Raw genomic sequence first — 18,175 nt, 5'->3', positions numbered from 1 at the left:
GAGGGCAGCAGTCAGCTCCTGGCACCTTGAGCTCAGTAGGATGAAGCCGGAACATCTTCCATGTCCCAGCACATCCAAAAATCTCTAGATATTTTGTAACCTCTTCTTTGTTTGCTATTTCTCAAGGTGGCTGGTGTGTCTGGTGTAGGAGGGACAACATCCCATACCCATCCTTGTATCTGCACTTTGGCTGGTATGGCAATCTACCTCTTTTAAGATTTCCTGTCAGCTCCTGGAGTTCACTACAGAAATACCCTTCAGCCATTTCATGCCGGCACTATTTGAATGGTCTGAGTGCAGCAAAAAGATTGACCTGGTTTTGGGAACTCATTATGTCTGTCTTGTAGATGTAATGAATTTAAGTATGGCCAAACTGATCACGTTCTTGTGGGGTAGTGATAGCTAGGTAGGTGACAAAGCTGTCAATACAATGCTTTCCAATGACTGGATCCTCCTTTTTGAAAGTGCTAAGAAAAAGTAAATGTGAGACTTTGCTATTTACTCTGTTAGCATGAGTAGGTGCAGAAGCTTGGCAATACAGAGTTGGAGGAAATGGTTAGAAGGTGGTCCTCTGGCAGGAGCTCCATCAGAGATCAATAGGTTAATAGGATGCAATCAAATGTCTTCTTTGAGTCACACTTGAACAGCTAAAACTGTTATGTGGGTCCTTCAAGCCAAACGCTTGTACTTTGTGCTGAAGCCGAAGGGGAATCCAAACACAGCTAAATACTACATTTTACACGGCGGCCGGTTGCCAGCAGCTGAAGGGCAGTAACTTCCTAAACTTCTGGAGCATAATCCTTGTGATTTTGATTCTGTTGAGGTAGCTTCAAGTAATGGTAAGCAAAAGGAAAATGCCCTGGGCAGGCTGCTTGCACTCCTTTTGGTGTCACATAACAGACACTGTAAAATTAATTTGTTGTTTTGTTATAAAGCCACACTACTGACCTAAAAAAGTTGGAGATTTTTATTCTTATAATTGCAACTATTATGGAATGGAGCCCTGTTTTTGATTGGATAGTTCTCCATGTAGCTCGTTCTTTTCTTAGGCTGGTGTGGGCTTTTCTGTCCCAATACAGTGAGGTCATCTAGAAGTGAACTGCTCTGTAAATCCATCAAGAGAAACATGGTTTGGTGACATCATCCTTATGTCATTAGTGGGAGCAGAGGATGCTCAGTATCTCATGGAACAGTAATGCCAGTGTCAGGCCTGAAATTTTTTGTACTTGCAAAATCAAGCAATTGAGAGATCAGACCAATTAATTATACTTTTTAAGACCTTTTCTCCTCAACTAAAACTATAAGTGTTGTGAAATGACCTTACAAGGCTACCACAAAACTTTATTGGAAATACTTAGTATAAACACGAAAAAAGACATTAAGAAGCTTGTAACATTTTGTGAGATCTATCTTTTGGTCAACCTGTAAAGTTTTCTTAAATAATTTTGTTTTCTTTGTTGCTTCAAGGGCTCTATTTTCATTCCTGAAAGATGTTTTTTCATCCAGTTTCTGAAATTACCAACATTTTCCAGGGCTATAATCTACTTTGACTAAAGAAAGTCTGAAGATGGCTGATGTTCCAGGGAACATGTGTTTTGAATTGAAGAACAATGATACAGTTTTGTTTGCACTCATAAATAATGAATCTTTTTCTGACCACAAGTAAAGATTGTCTAAATTAGTCTCCTGATTCAGTAATTGATCTGAAGCGTATGCTGTGTCAGAGCTATCAATATACTGATGACTGCATGCATCTAAGAGAGCTACAGTAGTGTTTATGAAGGACATTATAAAAAATATAAAGGGGGTTAGAAATGAGCTTTGTGGATTATCTTCAGTTAATGGCATGGCAAATGTCATTTTATGGACCTAATTTACTGAACATTAATAATGCTACAGTTGAGGTAAATCATTTTAATGACAAGATTTATGTGAATAACACTAACACTAATTTACCAATAGAATTTACAAAATCCATTTAGCTCTTCTAAAGAGGCGCTAAGTGGATGTTATGGCTTGGTTTTAGACTGACGCTATCACAGGAGCAGGGCAGCCCTGCTATTTCTTTCTCCCTTGTGCTTGTGCATGGTGAAAGCCAGAAGATTAGTTCAGCAATAGCACTTTGGTGAGTCAGAGAATAGTGCTGAGTGATCAACCCACTTTTTTTTCTGTGCCTTCAGCCAAGAGCAGATGATTAAAGTTATGCCAAAGCAAGATTGGGAAGAGGAGCTTGGGGACTGCACTTCCTGCACAATGTCCTCCCTGTATTAAATGCATTTACCTGCAGGTAACTGAGCTGATGTGAAGTCTTCAGATCCTTTAGGGGTGCAGAATGCTATTGTGAGAGCAAGATGCTGGGGGTGAAGAAACCTCAATACCCATGTCCATTTTGCTTATGAAATTATTATCTGCTGGTATTAAATGTAGAGCTACAGTATCTATGGTGTGAAGACGTCCAGGAAGACTGGAGGGCATTTCTCTTCACCAGAGATGACTATGTCTCTTTAAGCAGGAACTGTCATGGCAGACAAGGTCCACGGGGCCAGCAAGCCTTTAGTTAGCTGGGGAAGCTTCCAGGCAGAGAGTGTCCTCAAGAGATGGAACAGAAACACTGCAGAATGTTTTTTCCCCATCAAGACAACAGCAGTGGTTCCTGCCTTTTCAGGAACAAATGCAGAACTCAAGTTTTTTAGCCTTAGCTTTCAAATTCAAATTCAACGGGCACTTACTGTAAAAAACCTGTTTATTCTCAAGGCAAAATGAGTATAATATAAGTAATTGACCAACCTATAAATTAATCAAGCTGAGAAAAGAAAAAAAGTAGGAAAGAAATTAAGAAATGCAATGTTATTTCTGGTTTTAAATATATAGAAATTACTTAGACATTGTTGTAGTAGGGAACCACATAAATAGAAGATAGATAGCTAGATAGTTAGAAAGAAAGACAGAAAGAAAGACAGATAGCCTGTGGAAGAAAAAATGAGTAAACACTGTAGTGTTTGCTAATCAGGTGTCTAGTATGAACATACAAGCTGATCAAATAGTGCATAATTATCAGTTTAAAAATTATTGCATAGGGCATTTGATTATTCACAGAAAGTTATGAGTTCAGCTGAGTGTGAGATTTTATGTATGTCTGTTGGAACCGGTTGTTTATGATGTGACATTCTTTAATGGTAAAATGAAAAACAGCACGGTTCTGTGCCAGGACACGAGAGGGGCATAGGGGGAATGCATATTTATGAAGCAAAATAAATATGAAGATGGAACTTCCCTCTCCTTTTCCCATCCCCCGCTTCTGCTTTTTGACTATACAAAGTCCATGACATGTGATTTACACTGGCTTATATACGCTGTAGGACAGCTCATGTCTTTGCATTTAGCTCTGATTATGGCATGGTGTTGCAGGTACCCTCTTTGAGAAGTGGGTGCTCTTGGAGGCACAATTTGTCCTTTATTGCTTTTAAAAGATTCATGTACTCCTGAAATGGTGCAATAAGCCAGTTTTGCAGAGCTATAGTTCTATTTTATCCATCTATTTTAAAGAAATGTAGATACCTCTTCCCATTCAACCCTCTTGCCATAGGATTTCTCCGTATTCCATATTTTGATCTGTAATGTATTTACTCTCAGACAGAGAGGCTTTATTCCTCATTTTACAAGTGAGGACCCAAGAAAGAGACAACTAAAGGTTTCAGAACCAGACTGTGTGGTCGAGTAAGAAATCAAGGAGAGATGACTTAAAACCTTAGCCTGCACCTAAAGTACCAAAGTGACTTTTGTCTTCTTAATGTTCTCTAACATCCACTCTTTGGTGCTCCTCATCCACTTGCCAGCATAGCTGGTACTTGGCATCTTCCCTCAGTTTGTCAGGCTGTAATTTGTGTAGATTCTATGCCCCAGGATCCTGATCTGTAACTGTAGGCACATAACTGAAGCGCTTCATCTACCCTAGTGCCCTGAGATCCTGTCCGTAGAAAATGGAGAGAAACACATACCTCTGCAAAATGATTCATCCCACTAAAGTTTTGACTTACCTATGGAGATGGCAGTCTCCCTTTCACTTGAGGAGGGTCTGGAGTGTGGAGCTCCCAGAGGAATGGCTTCCATTAGATCACAGAATCATAGAATCATAGAACCTTCATGGTTGGAAAGGACCTTTGAGATCATCGAGTCCAACCATACACACAAAAAAACCCCCAAAACCCCCAAAAAACCCCCACCAAACAAACCAAAAAAACTACCAAACAAAAAACCTACAATCTCTGCCACTAGAGCATGCCCTGAAGTGCCAAATCTAGACATTTCTTAAATACCTCTAGGGATGTTGACTCAACCACCTCCCTCGGCAGGCTGTTCCAGTGCCTGACCACTCTTTCAGTAAAGTTGGATGGGATGCATGTGAGTTGAGTGTCTTGAAAGTGAGACAACGCCTTGATGTCCTGCAGAACCTGATCACAACGCGTTCTAGCAGTAATTATCAAAGAGAGCTGCTTTTAAGAGATGTGGGTAAATTGAATGCAGGGAGGCTGCTAGCACTTATCTTTACTCATTCATTGAGCAGGAATTGTGTAATTTTGCCAGAAACACCTCTTTCCCCAAAAGCCTGTTTTTCAGTTCTGGGCACAGACAGTTGCCAACCTATCAAATAATGAGGTGTTTTTTTGTAGTGTGCACAAATGAAGATGAGAAAAGTGCATTCCTTATAAATACATTCTCAGAGGAAAAAGGAAACTACAGTTCTGGATGAGACATGACACATGAAAGCATTCAGTCTGACTCATATTACCACTAACTCATCATCACCTTTCCCAATAAAATCAAGCTGCTTAAAAATTGTGTTGAATATTTTTTTCCCAGGGAGGAACAATATTTCAGGTGACAGAGAGAGAACACAGTAGACAGCAAAGAGTTCAATATAGATAAAATACTATGTTTTTGCTCTAGTTTTTTTTTTTCTTCACTGCAATTTGGTTTCTCCTGAATTCTTTATGGGCTGCATTCTACAGGGGAAAAATGCCCAAAACAAAACAAGCCCTAAGAAGCAAAGTGAATTTCAAAGACAACCTGAAATGAAGAGTGAACATTCAAACAGCTGAGAGGAAGCATATCCCTCCTTTGAACTCAGAAGGTTAGTATAAGCTGGCAATACTTTCTTTCAGACCGTTCCTCACAATTAAGTACGGCACTGATGAAAACTCAGAGGGGAGATCAATGATGTGTCCTGGAAAGAGCTTGAACCCATAATGGAGCAATCAAGAGCAAATGCTTTCTAAACATGGGGCTCTCACAGGGATCAAAAGAATTGCTTCAACAGTCTGTTTATTTACTAGGGAAGGTACTTGCATTTATTATGCTACTAAGAACAAAGAACCAGTGCTGGTACCTGGTTGTTTTATTTCCACAACTCTGCTATCGCCATCAGTAGCTGAGACAAAGGTCCTCAACAAAAACAAAAAATGGACTTGCCCACAGCTAAATGGGTTGAAGCAAGAGTGTTGCGGTGTAATTTTTTCTTCTTGTCTCCAGCTCTCCGCCGTGGAAGAGAGGGGCCCGCCTGCCCGCCGTGGTGCTTGCCCGCACTGCCCACTCGCACACGGCGTCTCAGCTGCCAGCCAGGGGCCTCTGCTCTACCTTCCTCAGAAAGAGCACCGGAAATCCTGCTTTGAGATGTCAGAGGACAGGACCTCAGTTTGTGTGATCTCAGTGGGGAAAACTGCAGCTGAGTGCTTTCAAAAGGCAAAGTAGTTTAGCTATGTCACACAGGTGAGTTTTATTGTCAGGAGACAGGATGTTAATGGAAAGTTTTGATTCCATTTCATATATTCTGCATTATTTTCCTTCTTGGGAATGAGCAGGGATAATACATAGCTGGCTCTGTTTCCCTGTGCAATTTACAGAAGATTGTTCATCTTCTGACCTAAAACTGAGAGGACAGAACTGTCCATCTAATTCTGTGCTTGGATACTTGTGAGTAATGGGCTTGAAGCACAAGGACACAAGGACTCGAATCTCTAATCCAAGAGACCACTTATGGACTTTTTTTTGACATGGGAACAAATCCATTAGAATTAAGAGCTTTGCTTGACTGGGGTCAGAGAGCTCATCACCTTGTTTTGAAACAACACAGGGGGACTTAGGGATGCATCCACTCACTACAGCAGCACCAGGCAGCCAGGGTCTCCTGGTGAATCTTGCGCATTGTTTTACATGCTATTTATATATTTTAAAGTGTAGCAAATGGAAAGATTGCTATACATCATAAAATCATGGTGAGTTTTAATAGAATTTGGGGAAAACAAAATAAACAGTCACAGACCCTCAGTTAAAAGCATGAATAAAAACAAGAAAATTCCCAATTTCTCTCCAACAAGAGATGAATTCCCATGAGGTACATTCTTAGTATAATTCATATCACGCAAAATGGGTAAACAGAAGGAAAAGCCACAATATGAACAAAAAAGAAGAATATGAACAACTCATTTTTTGGGAAAGAATAATAAGAAAAATTAGTATCTGCAGGACCTGTCTGCAGAGCCTCTTCTACTGCTTGGATGCAATAAACAAGGATCCTAGCTTTTAAAATATTTTTTTTTTAATAATGAAAATTGTTCACAGAGATCACCAATGACTTGTTAGGCCTTTATCTAGATAGCACAATTAATACCAGAGGTGTGTGTATCAAGGCAAAAATTAGGTTACCCTTGTAGCTTACACTTATTCTGCATCTTTCACGGTTTAATGACCTACTCAGCTTACTCTGTGCAACTCACTCAGCTCTGTAAGTCCTTGATATTTGGAATGAGCTTTAGGGCATCATCCAGTATAGAAGTCAGTCTTACATAGCACATGAATGGCCACAAGGACGTCATGGTATGTGTGGGGTATTTTGTCGTTGTTCTGTCTGTTCTAGGACATCCACACAGCAACCGAGCACTTTTGTGTTAAGTCAGCTAAAACTAGTGAAGTTCTCCTCACCTGTCATGGGGTCTTCAGCCATTCTTTGGCTGGGGAAGGGGTTATATGTTTTATTTATTTGTCCTTTATTTCTTTGGGCTTCCTCTTCAAGCAGCCCTTGTCTCAGAGGGTCCTAATGACTCTTGGAGATCCCTGTGGCGGTGAGTTGCTATCAGGGCAATTAGCCGTGTTTTTTCAGAGACATGCCATGTTCCCTCTGATGTGGCTGAACGGCTATGTTAGCCAGTCCCTGTTAGCAGTGATTGTTTTTTTAGGACAAAAGAGATGCAGACCCAGTGTCCCTGTTCTTGCTGTAAGAATAGGCATACACTAGGGCATGGCCAGCTGAGAGCAGACCCCATGAACAGGTTCTTGGGGCCCTCTCTGACATCTCCCTATGCCCAGGCAACGTGGCCCAGTATATTTATTTGCTCTTTGACAAGGTAGAGTGGGACCAAATCTCCAGATCTCTAGTGATACCATTATGAACAAGGATGGAAAAACTGCATAGCTCGGTGTTCACCACATAAGCAGCCTTTTAGCAAAGTAGTCAAGCAATAGTGGACACAAGCAATAACATTTTTCCCTAGAATCGATGGAGTGAGCTACCGAAGCAAAGAAATTGTATGCAGGTGAAGATGATGGGTAATTTTGACCTCTAACAACATAGTATTTTTCGTATATACAGCTACTGTGATCTTATCTATTATGCTTTCTGTGATGTTGAGGAGTCTGTGTAAGGAGAGGAATCACCTAGGAAGGACATTCCAGAGAAAGTGGGAATGCACTCTTTCCTAAGTGCTTCAAGTATTCAAGAACATCTCTAATATATAATATGGAAGTTATTATTTTGAATATTTGCAGAGAGAGAACATTTGTAATGTATCATACACACCTTTGGTCTCTAAGAAAACTAATAATGTGAAGGGTAAGAACACATGACATAATCACAGTTCCAGCCCTGTTCTGTTTCCATATTTTTGCGTCTCTATGGGATACTTATGTTGCAGTCTTGAATGCATTAAGTGTTATGCATGAAGTCACGTGACTTGAAGTCTGGGGCAGACACAGATTAATTGATTTCTAATGGAAAAATGCATGCCTGATTCTATTTTCATCTGAACACATCCTTTCCTGTGTAGTGGGTAGTAATCTTTTATCTATCTGAAAATTAAATCTGGAGCATTTTTTACCCTCATTGGTACAAACCGTGCAAATACAATGCGTCCTTTTCACCTTAATCGCAGGGTAATATTGCTAAGCCCTTCGGTTTGGTTCCTGGTGGATCCCTTCTGTGCACAACTTCCAATTTTGAAAATCAGCCTTGTGCAGAGCTGTCTGTGTTGCAGACACGTTCCTGTGCTGCTGCTGCTACATTTTCTACCAGGGTATGTACCTGAGGTGCCTGCATCTAGCTGGTAAACAGAATGAACATCTTAGGTTTGTTAGGAACAGACTGATTAGAGTAGAGTGTGTGTCTGTTCTGGGAGTTGGTAGTGAGTGTGCTGGGTGGTCAGTCATCGGCTTACCCCTCTGATGCTGTGCTTCTCCTTCCTCCCTCACAATGCCGCTTAGAAGTGGGCTGAGTCCACCTCTGAGCTTTTCTCAAGCCTTTCCCAGCACATTTAAGATGTGTTTGTCTGGTGTAATGCTATTCTTGCTTTTCAGTGTATGACTGGCCAGACCAAACTGAGCTGCAGCAGGATAACATTTTGATCCAGTATGACAGTGTTCCATTGAAATACCTTCATCACGATCTGGATTTGACAGATAAATGTCCTGACTTTGTCCTCCTGGACCACTTCTCACAACCTTAACAAGTTGTATAACAAATGGCCACATCTTCGCTTTGCTTTTCAGTTTCATTTTGGCCTTTTGCTGCTTTTTGGTCTGTTTAGACAATCAGCTCTTCAGGGCAGGAGCCTGCTGTTCTCACACACCTGTAGAGTACGGCTCCTGATAGTGCTATATACATCAAAATAACAAATGAAAAGTGCCTCACTTCTGATCGTACTCGCAGAGCGTGCCTTCATCTGGGGATAGACACAGCGTATCTGCGTCACTTGCGCTGACTTCCAGCGCATGTAATCCTTGAAGGTTGGGCCAAGTCCCTCTGATGTGTGCTTGGACAAAATATTGCTTCTTTGCTAGTGACAGAAAGAATGGACAGGTTTGGCCTCTCTACTGCAGTTCTCATGATGCAGATCTCCTGCCCGTCAGCAAAATAACCATCTCCCCTCCATCTTTGGTGGTAAAAAACACTAATTGTCAGACTTCACTTCCTAGGGTCGCCTTGTGATTCTAGAGAAACGAAAACTGCACTTTATTTCCAAGAAAATTGTGACTCCATTTCTTGAAAAGATGCAGTCATGGTATGTAGCTGTAGAGTGAGGTATTTGCTTTGAGGAAGCAATCTGCTTTCAAAAACTGTCTGCCATGCAAGATGAAAAGAAAGTGCCATGCTTTTCAGTGCATTCCTCCCAACCTGGATCAGTTTCGGCTGTACCTACGTGTAAAGGTGCAAATCCTGGAATGGTGTATGCTCCTTCTCCAGCTTTCCTCACACCGGGTACAATCCCAGTCCTGAAGCTCTCACTTTTCTTGTGAAAGATGATCCAACTTTCTTAATAGCTAGAGTTCAAAAGATGCTTCTGTCCCTCTGACTTATTAGTAATTGCCCTACCCCATTTACAGAGATGTCAAGCACAGTCCTGAGGCGGATTCTAAAGAAGTATTCTGCCATCATCATTCCTAGTAAATTCGGAGATTTGATTTAAGCTATCTTTAGAACACACATTTTGTTTCCCAATAAAGTATTCTTTTTGTGACCTCCTAATTAATAAGATTAAGGGAATTTAGCCTGGGAATCTGACAAAAGGCAGCATTCTAGGACCCTCACTGAATATTAATATCCATCTTGTAGCAAAAGCAGAACACTTGTTTGTGTATATTGGAGCCCCACTGGTTTAGGTCTTTACTAGGAAAACAACAAAGAAGAGAAAAAAATAACAAATTACAGCTGAAACAAATCATCAGCATTGCTGTTTTCAAATTACTACATTTCTGGGGAATTTCAGTCAGTTACATGAAAAAGAAGACACCAGTTTCAATGGAGCTTTGATAGTCAGGTTATGTTAATAATGGGGACTCATGTAAAATGCATAAGGTATACCTTACAGATGAAGAAGATTGCTAATAATTATTCTGTATGCTAAGAGTGTAGCTCTTTCTGAACTGATACATAAAGACTCCTTTACATCCCAGTCTAATTACTTATAGACAGTTGAGCACAAAATTACTTTCATCTGTTTGAACATGTGGAAGGAAAGAGATTAGAGATCTACCTTTCAAAACAGCTGGTTGGCATGTTAAAGAAGAAAACCTACTGGTTCTTCGGTTCTGATTGAAAAGTGCATTTCTTTATAATTAGACCTATTAAAGTAAATGTCGTGCAGGGGGATTCTCAGAGGGGGTGACTGGGGTGCACAGCATGAAAGTCAGTTGCTCTCTTATGGCTGCTCTAGAAACTGGAAGAGTTTTCAAAGCTGAGGAAAGATAGGACTAGGTGTTTTGGCACCTTGTATTTTTCCCTACCCATTTTGGGATTTCTTTTGGTACACTGGTTCCCATGGAATAGGAGTGGGAGACCCTGGGGATGGCAACGTCTGTGGCCAGACACTACTCTGACCTTTCTTGATGTCTTTCTCTTGCTGTCCTTCAGGAATAAGCCAATGTAAGTTGTGTGGAAAGCAATGACTTACGTAGGGAAAACCATATGGAATGTCACAAAGGGGCTTTAGGCAGATAAGTGATCAATGTCTTGAATTTCTACTTTTTGCTTTAGCTGATTTCAGGGCAAGTGCTGTAGAAAAAGAATGTGTATACAAGGGGCCTAATCCTGTACTGACTTCATTGCATTGAAACGGAATAATGTGCATTTGTAGCAACACCAACAAGCAAAACATCTCTCCTCCTCCACGTTTCCAAAGCCTTTTAGTGTGTCCTGAGACAATAGCAGTAGTAGCGAGTTTTTAGGAGTGCTCTCATCCAGACTTCTCTGAGCATTTCACGAAGCAGAGACATATTGCTGCCTTCATAGTGCTGAGAGAGGACTCAAGACTATACAAGGTGAAGGTACTACCTCAAGAGTTACACACAAGAATTCCAGGCTGAGGATGAACAGACTGGGCACCTCCTAATTTTTCAGGTATAGAGCAAATGAACAGCCTCCTTAGGGAGGGAACTACACAGTGCTCTCCAGATCACCAGAAAGAGAACCATGTACCTTGTGTAACTTCTCTGTGTGTGTACCATGATATAACTTGCTGTCTCCTGTTTGGTCTCTGCTCTGTATGAGATCATGCAGAGCAGCTGGAATTGGTTTAGGATGTATAGGATGATGTGGAAGCCAAGATTCTCCACTTTAAAACATTGTGGAGATTGTTTCCCTTCACCCAGGGAAGGGACCACATCTAGATATTGTGTCCAGTTTTGGTCCCCCAATACAGGAAAGCCAGGGACAAACTGGAGTGTTGGAACACTTGCCCTTTGAGGACAAGCTGGGAAAGCTAGTCTGAGACACCCTGGAGAACAGATGGCACCTAGCAGCTCCCCAGTGCCTAGAAGGAATCATTGAGGAGACAGAGCGAGGCCCTTCAGAGCAGTGCGTGGTGGGAGGACAAGAGACAGTGGGCAGAAGTTGAAACAGGAGTTCAGACTGGGTATAAGGAGAAACTTTTTCCCAACAAGGAAGGCCAGGAAGCAGAGCAGGTTGTCCTGAGAGGTTATGCAGTCTCTTGTTCCTTGGAGGTTTTCAACACCTGACTGGATAAGGTCCTGGGCAACCATGTTTGACCTCAGAGCTGTCTCTGCTTTGAACAGGAAGTTGGACTAGACACCTAGGATCCCTTCCAAGCTAAATTATCCTGTGGTCCTGTGTGTGAATGGTATAGTTCACAGAACTAACACTAGCTCCAGTATTGCCTGTTGAGTGCTCAATTCAGCCTTATGCCTTATGCCTTATGCCTAAGCCTTATGCCTGCTTGGACAATGCAGATAAGAAGCAGCAAATAACAGGGCAGGACATAATATTACGCAGAACTGAATGATGATTCTGGGGTCATGGTACTGGGCTGTGTTGTGTAGGTGTCCCAGGGGGTTGAAATCTGGTGCAGAGATCCTAACCCAGTGTGCAATGGACATATGCCTAAGGCATTCTCCTTCATCTCTAGAAGTTACATTTCTCACACTTGCCTCTGAACATGTCTGTGGAGCAAGCTGGTGTGGCTTATGATGCAACTCCATTTCATGTAACCCCTGAGACCTCTGAAGGTCTCCTCATTTACAGCTCAATCCCTTCCCTCCCTGTGCTTCCCTTGTTACAGCCTCTCACCTACATCAGGCACTATTGACACCACAGTCTGATAGCAAGTATTCTCTCTTGCTTTCTTTCTTTCTCCTCAGTTTTCTATAGCCCCTCACTTAATGATTCAGTTGCTTTCTAGTATGTCTTCTGTGAACGCAAATACTGTCTGTAGAGCAGTTCATGAGTGGTCAGTGTGTGACTTTATTTGAGCCTGGTGGAGAAGTTTTGTCAGATGTGACTACTTTAGGAGCTCTTGGCTGAACGTGGATCCGCCTTTGGGAAAAGCTGAAAATCCATACTGAATGGCCAGCCCTAAGCGCAACACCTTCTTGTGGCACCTATCCTGATGATGCTTTGGAACTGGGATAAACCACTTGTTTTGGAAGTCCAAGTAATGGTCAACCAGGCACAAGCTGCAGCATATAAAACCCTCCTGTGTCCATGTCGGATGTGGGAAAAGTCTGCATTGAAGCCTGTTTTCCAGCCCTGAAGTGGCATTCTATCATATTTCGTGACTGTAGTTCTTTACGCAAAAATGCTCCAGACACCAGAATCATAGAATAATTTTCGTTGGAGCCTCTGGAGTTCTTTTGATTTAGATCACCTGCACAAAAAGGTTGTTCAGGGCCTTTTCCTGTCAAGTTTTGAACATCTCTGGCAATGCTTTGAGATAAATCTTAAGAATATGGTAACAGTTAAAATAACCGCCAGTTTAATCTGGTATCCTGTCTTTGACAGTCACAAGTTGATAGTATTTGGGGGATGATTAGTAAGTAAGTCTACAGTAGTCCTTCCTATTGCACACCTCAAACAGGTGAGTTTTGGGTTTGCTTAATGCATATCTGGGATGTGTGGAATGTGTTTTTCAGATCACAGGGATTGACTGTTTATAATAAGCATAACAAAGAGGGTGCATAGGCAGATTCTGGATTCAGTCCAGGTTCTCTTGTATCTCTTCCCTAGATGAATTTTCCCATGCATAAAGACAGAAAATGATAGATAACACTTTACCAAAGATTACATCAAATAAACAAGAGGTCCATGGCCTTAATATGTACTAATGTCCTTTTATCGTTAGACCAGCTCTGTTTATGTCAAGACAGAAGCCTGCCCTTTGTGTCCATCTGGGTATGCTGGTAATCAGATACTGCGTGCCTGTGTGGCAGTACTTGGGGCAGTCCTGGTGAAGCTGCCCCTATATGGTGGCTGACAAATCCCAGCTTCTCCTGAATTCACCCTGCTGCCCACAGAGGCCTTCGGTGAGCTATTTTGCTGCTGCGTGAGGAAGGGTCTCCTGGCTCCTCCTGAGTTTGTATCAAGAGGCTCAGCCTCTTCTTTGAGAAAGCAAAAGACAGTGTGGTACATCGCTCCAAAAGATGATTGACCCTTTCATTAGTGAAATTAGTGAAGAGGACACTGTGGTGCACTGAGCTTGCTGGATGCTTCCTGATAAACCTCTAGGGCAGCAGAGGGGAATGGCTGCCCTGCAGAGCCCCGACCCTACCCCAGCTACCGCCTCACATCACGACTGCTAAGTGCTTTTCCAGCATGCATAGAAATAAAAATAACTGTAACAGCACCAGTCATGCTAACTCGTGAATGAGTTGGCTTTTCTCTTCATTTCTAACTCATTTTGGACTTGGACCAACTTTGAATTCTTTATGGATAGAAGATACTTCTGATTAAAAGATACATCTTGATTTAAAGGACAGCTAGTGTGTTGTACACATAATACATGGCTACCAGGAGCGCTACTGATTGCTGATAATTTAATTCCTATAACAGACTAGAGAAAGCTTATTACCTGGCAGCCAGTATTCAATCACTATTTTCTGAAATAAATAGCCTATAAGACAGCTAACGATAAAAAAGCAAACGCGATGTCCTTAATTTTGTGTATTTTTAAATGTAATATACTGTGCTAACACAGACATCCTAAAAGCTGTCTCCCTGTTAATCCTTCTCAATGGCTTTTTCCTGTATTTGTGGCATGGTTTATTTAAGTAAATGGTATTGTTACATTAATTTTAAAATCTGATGTATGGGCTAAATAAGATAGTATAATAGAGCATGAAATGCTCTAAAATACTGTCTTCTATGTTATACTCATGAGGTTAACGGTTAGTTTTTAGTGTGCTGTAGAAAAAGAAGCATTTTTAAATAAGTAAGTACAACTCTGTGTATTTCCTTTCATTATCATTGTTCTTGGAACCATAGAAACAACTAGAGGAGCAAAGACTATAGAAACACTTAGGCATCTGTGCCGCAGAGAACTAAATACTGTAAAATAAAATAATTCTTCTCACCTCCCCAACAACCCAAAACCTCATTTGCCTCCACAGAAAACTTGGTGTTGTAGTATGACAAAAAGTAATAAATGGGTAAGCAGTGAAGGTGGATAATGGAAGTAAGAGGAGAGAATTTAATTCATTCTAATTAAATGATAACCCAAATGATAGCAAATCTACGGAAAAGACATCAGTCCATTCAGTTATCTATCTTTTACTGATGTACAATCAAGTCTGATGTGACATTGGTTATAGATCAAACACAGAGCTGGCTGTGAATTTTCAATGTGATTTTTTAAAGAAACCTTTTTTTTTTTTTTAACAATCAAAACATAATTTTCAAAAAAGTTTGGAATTGTTCAGTATGCTGTAAGTGAAAATTGACATATTAAGTTACTTAGTTGGGGAATCAGAACAGCCTGAATCAAAGCATTTTATTTGCCGAAGAGATGCAAGGCATTGTATTTCAGATTAGTTGAACTTAAACCTGTGTCTGCCTAAGATAACCCATGGAATCAGAGGAACTGCTCTTTGGTGTAGCTCACTCTCCTATACTCTTCTAGTCAAAGATGACGTTTCCACAGTATGTTAATGTTCTTTATCATTAAATAAGCAATACATTCAGTTGAAACATAGGATAAGTTAGTCCATAGGTCAGCCCAGGACTTCTTATTAAGGATTTAGAGGAAACAAACTTTCCAATGGAAACCAGAATGAGTTTCAATTTTGAATGTCCTACATTAAATTCTACGTGTTCTGACTTTGATATATACTTTAATGGTATGAATTTCTCCCACTGCAATATGTGTAGTATGGAAACAGGCAAATTTTTCTCTATTATTCTTGAAATTACTGCAGTTGAAAACTAGGACTTAAATAAACTTCTAGCGTATTTCTACCCTGTTTAAAAAGGGAAATGAGAGAAAAGAGAGGAAAAAAAGTAGTGAAAATTGTCTCAAAGATGGGAGTATAGTGTTGGATGAAACTCACACGCAGAAATAATATGGGCAAGATAGTGGGGTGTTTCCTCATGGGTGCACTGGGGTTGGGGAGATTAAGGAATCTGTCCCCTTTTACCTCTACTTTCCTTTGCAAAACCTGTTTGTGTATATCCTAAATGTACCGATAAACACTAAAGGCAGTTGAGAATAAATCAGGTCATAGATTCTGCTTCCTCTTGTGTGTCCATCTGAAATGATTAGTTGCAGAAAAGTATATACATAAATATATATACAACACTTTTGGAAGAAATGGCACAGCTGCTGCCAGCTATGCCCTCTGGCACTCCGAGAGGCAGAAGCTCCTCTTGGGTTTTGCAGTAGGCTCTGAAGTGGAGCTGTGTTTTAATTGCTCCATCCATCCCTATTAAGGGACAGGGAGAAAAAGAAAAAAAATATCTAATGAGAAAACAGATATTGTATATACATTACACTAAGTACCTGTGGTTAAAAGAATATTAAGGTTGCTAAATGAAGCACCGAAAAAACAGGAAATATTGTATTTATGACTCCTGGTGTTGTAACCTTAATTTAGCTTCTGCGGCCAACAGCATTATGCTACAGTTCCAGAGACTCTCACTTCTCCTAATGAACGACTGGCTGGTCCTTCATGACTGTTCCACTCTTCACAGGTGGTATGGAGTCCCAGGTCTTATTTATCATATAAAATACAAACCCTGTTCTAATTTCCTCACAATTTTTCATTTAGCTCCTCTGCCACGTTCTGTTAATGGTACTCATGGTACTCACCATTATAATATTCAATGTCTTCAAGAACATTCAATAATGCATTTCTGCAAAATCCTGGAATGTGGTGGGTGATTGCTATTATTTATTATATATGTTCTTATGATCACAATATTGTTTATGGGCAAAGAGGAAACACACTTTATATGTAAAGCCAAGAATTTATTGTTGTCCTGACTAAAATCCTTACAGTATAATCCAAGAATCATTTAGCCAAATTTAATTACTTCAGAAAATAATATTTTCATACAGAAAGTCTCATTAATAGTAATATTATAGTTAATTTTTTTATACACATGCTTAGTTTCTACCCTTTTTTCTGTTATTATCCTCAACCTTTCCCTGCTCCTCTGGGTCTAAAGGTTGGTGGTTTCATTCTGCTGTTGAGGGTGTCGGGGGTGCAATGCAGACTTGTCAGCATCTAGAGTCCTTCTCTGGGAGAAATATGATGTTCATCTTGATGGTTTCCTCTTCCTCACTGTAGGATCTCCTTGACGTCTTTTTTTAAATATCGTTGCTAACATGTATTTACATATTTGCTCTTTCGTCATGGATCTGCAGGTTTAAGTTACATGCAAATTTACTACGTATGGTGCCCTTTCGGTATGCTAGATACTACACCTTTATTTGCTGTTACACCTGAGCCTGGTTTTGTCCAGCCCCAGGTCTGCATTTCTTTAACTGACTGTTGATGAGTCACTTATAGCTGTGGGTCTCGAGTGCCAAGCCTGTGCCACATTTTTTATCACCCCATGGAGAGATTCTTCTACACCGCATCCTCTCTCTCCACTTCCCTGCTGTCATACCAGGCCTGTATTTCTCTACACTACATCATTACAAGTTAGAGTTGTAAAATCATGGAGGTACCATACGAAGACAAATGCAAGTAAAGCAAATTAGCCAGAGATACCTGGTGAATTAGAAAAATTGGTGTTAAAGACAAACCAAGAAGAACAAAGTTGCCAGCAGGTTAAGAAAAATCCAGACAGAGCAAACCTGGCAAGCTTCAGCCCTGAGGCCTTGCAAACTCAGGGCAAGGCTTATAGGCTGCTACTAGAATGACACCACCATATTACAGGGCTCACAATTACAGTGTGCTTCCTGGGAAATAGATTAGTTAGAAAGAAAATGCTACATTTCTTTACAGAACACTTACCTGAACTCATTGGAAGTTGTTTTTTCTTTTTTAAAACCTTAGGATTCAAGGAGTGTTAATTGACTGAAAGTACTTTAGTTCCTAATTAGATCATTACAATAGTGCTATAAACAAAGGGAATGATGAACAGACACATGCTGAGTTAGAATGTTATGTCTAGTAGGAATGGACACGTTCAAGAATTTTGGAGTTATGTTGCAGTTCTGCTCAAAGCCCAGAAATTCAGAGTGAGTTCCACTGGTGTTGGCTGCTATGAGCTGCTCTGGGGATGCAAAGCAGCCATAAACCTGACTTAAATGGTCAGTAAAGTGGGTTTTACTGCTGCTTTGTGTCACTGGCTTGCTCCAAAGCAGCTGGAATATCCCATGAATCTGGCCCCAGATGTTTATGTGGAGCTTATTCAAACTATTCTAACTTCTTTGACTACGAAATCTGCTGGAAACCTCATGAGAATAAGCTCACTCTCCTCCTTCTGCTCTCAACCAGAAATGCCAAAAGAACAGTAAGCCTTTCAGTTTCATCACACTTTTGATCTGACAAAGACTGCAAATGGAAAATAAATGCACCAAAACTTACCTGAGTGTTTCAGAATTCCTCCTCACACATAACTGAATCCATTCTAAGAAGAACCACTGTGTTTTGGTGGTGGTGACATCACCTTGTT

The sequence above is a fragment of the Larus michahellis genome, chromosome 1, assembly GCF_964199755.1.
Source record: "Larus michahellis chromosome 1, bLarMic1.1, whole genome shotgun sequence".
Taxonomy (NCBI): domain Eukaryota; kingdom Metazoa; phylum Chordata; class Aves; order Charadriiformes; family Laridae; genus Larus; species Larus michahellis.
This window is presented reverse-complemented; position numbering follows the sequence as displayed.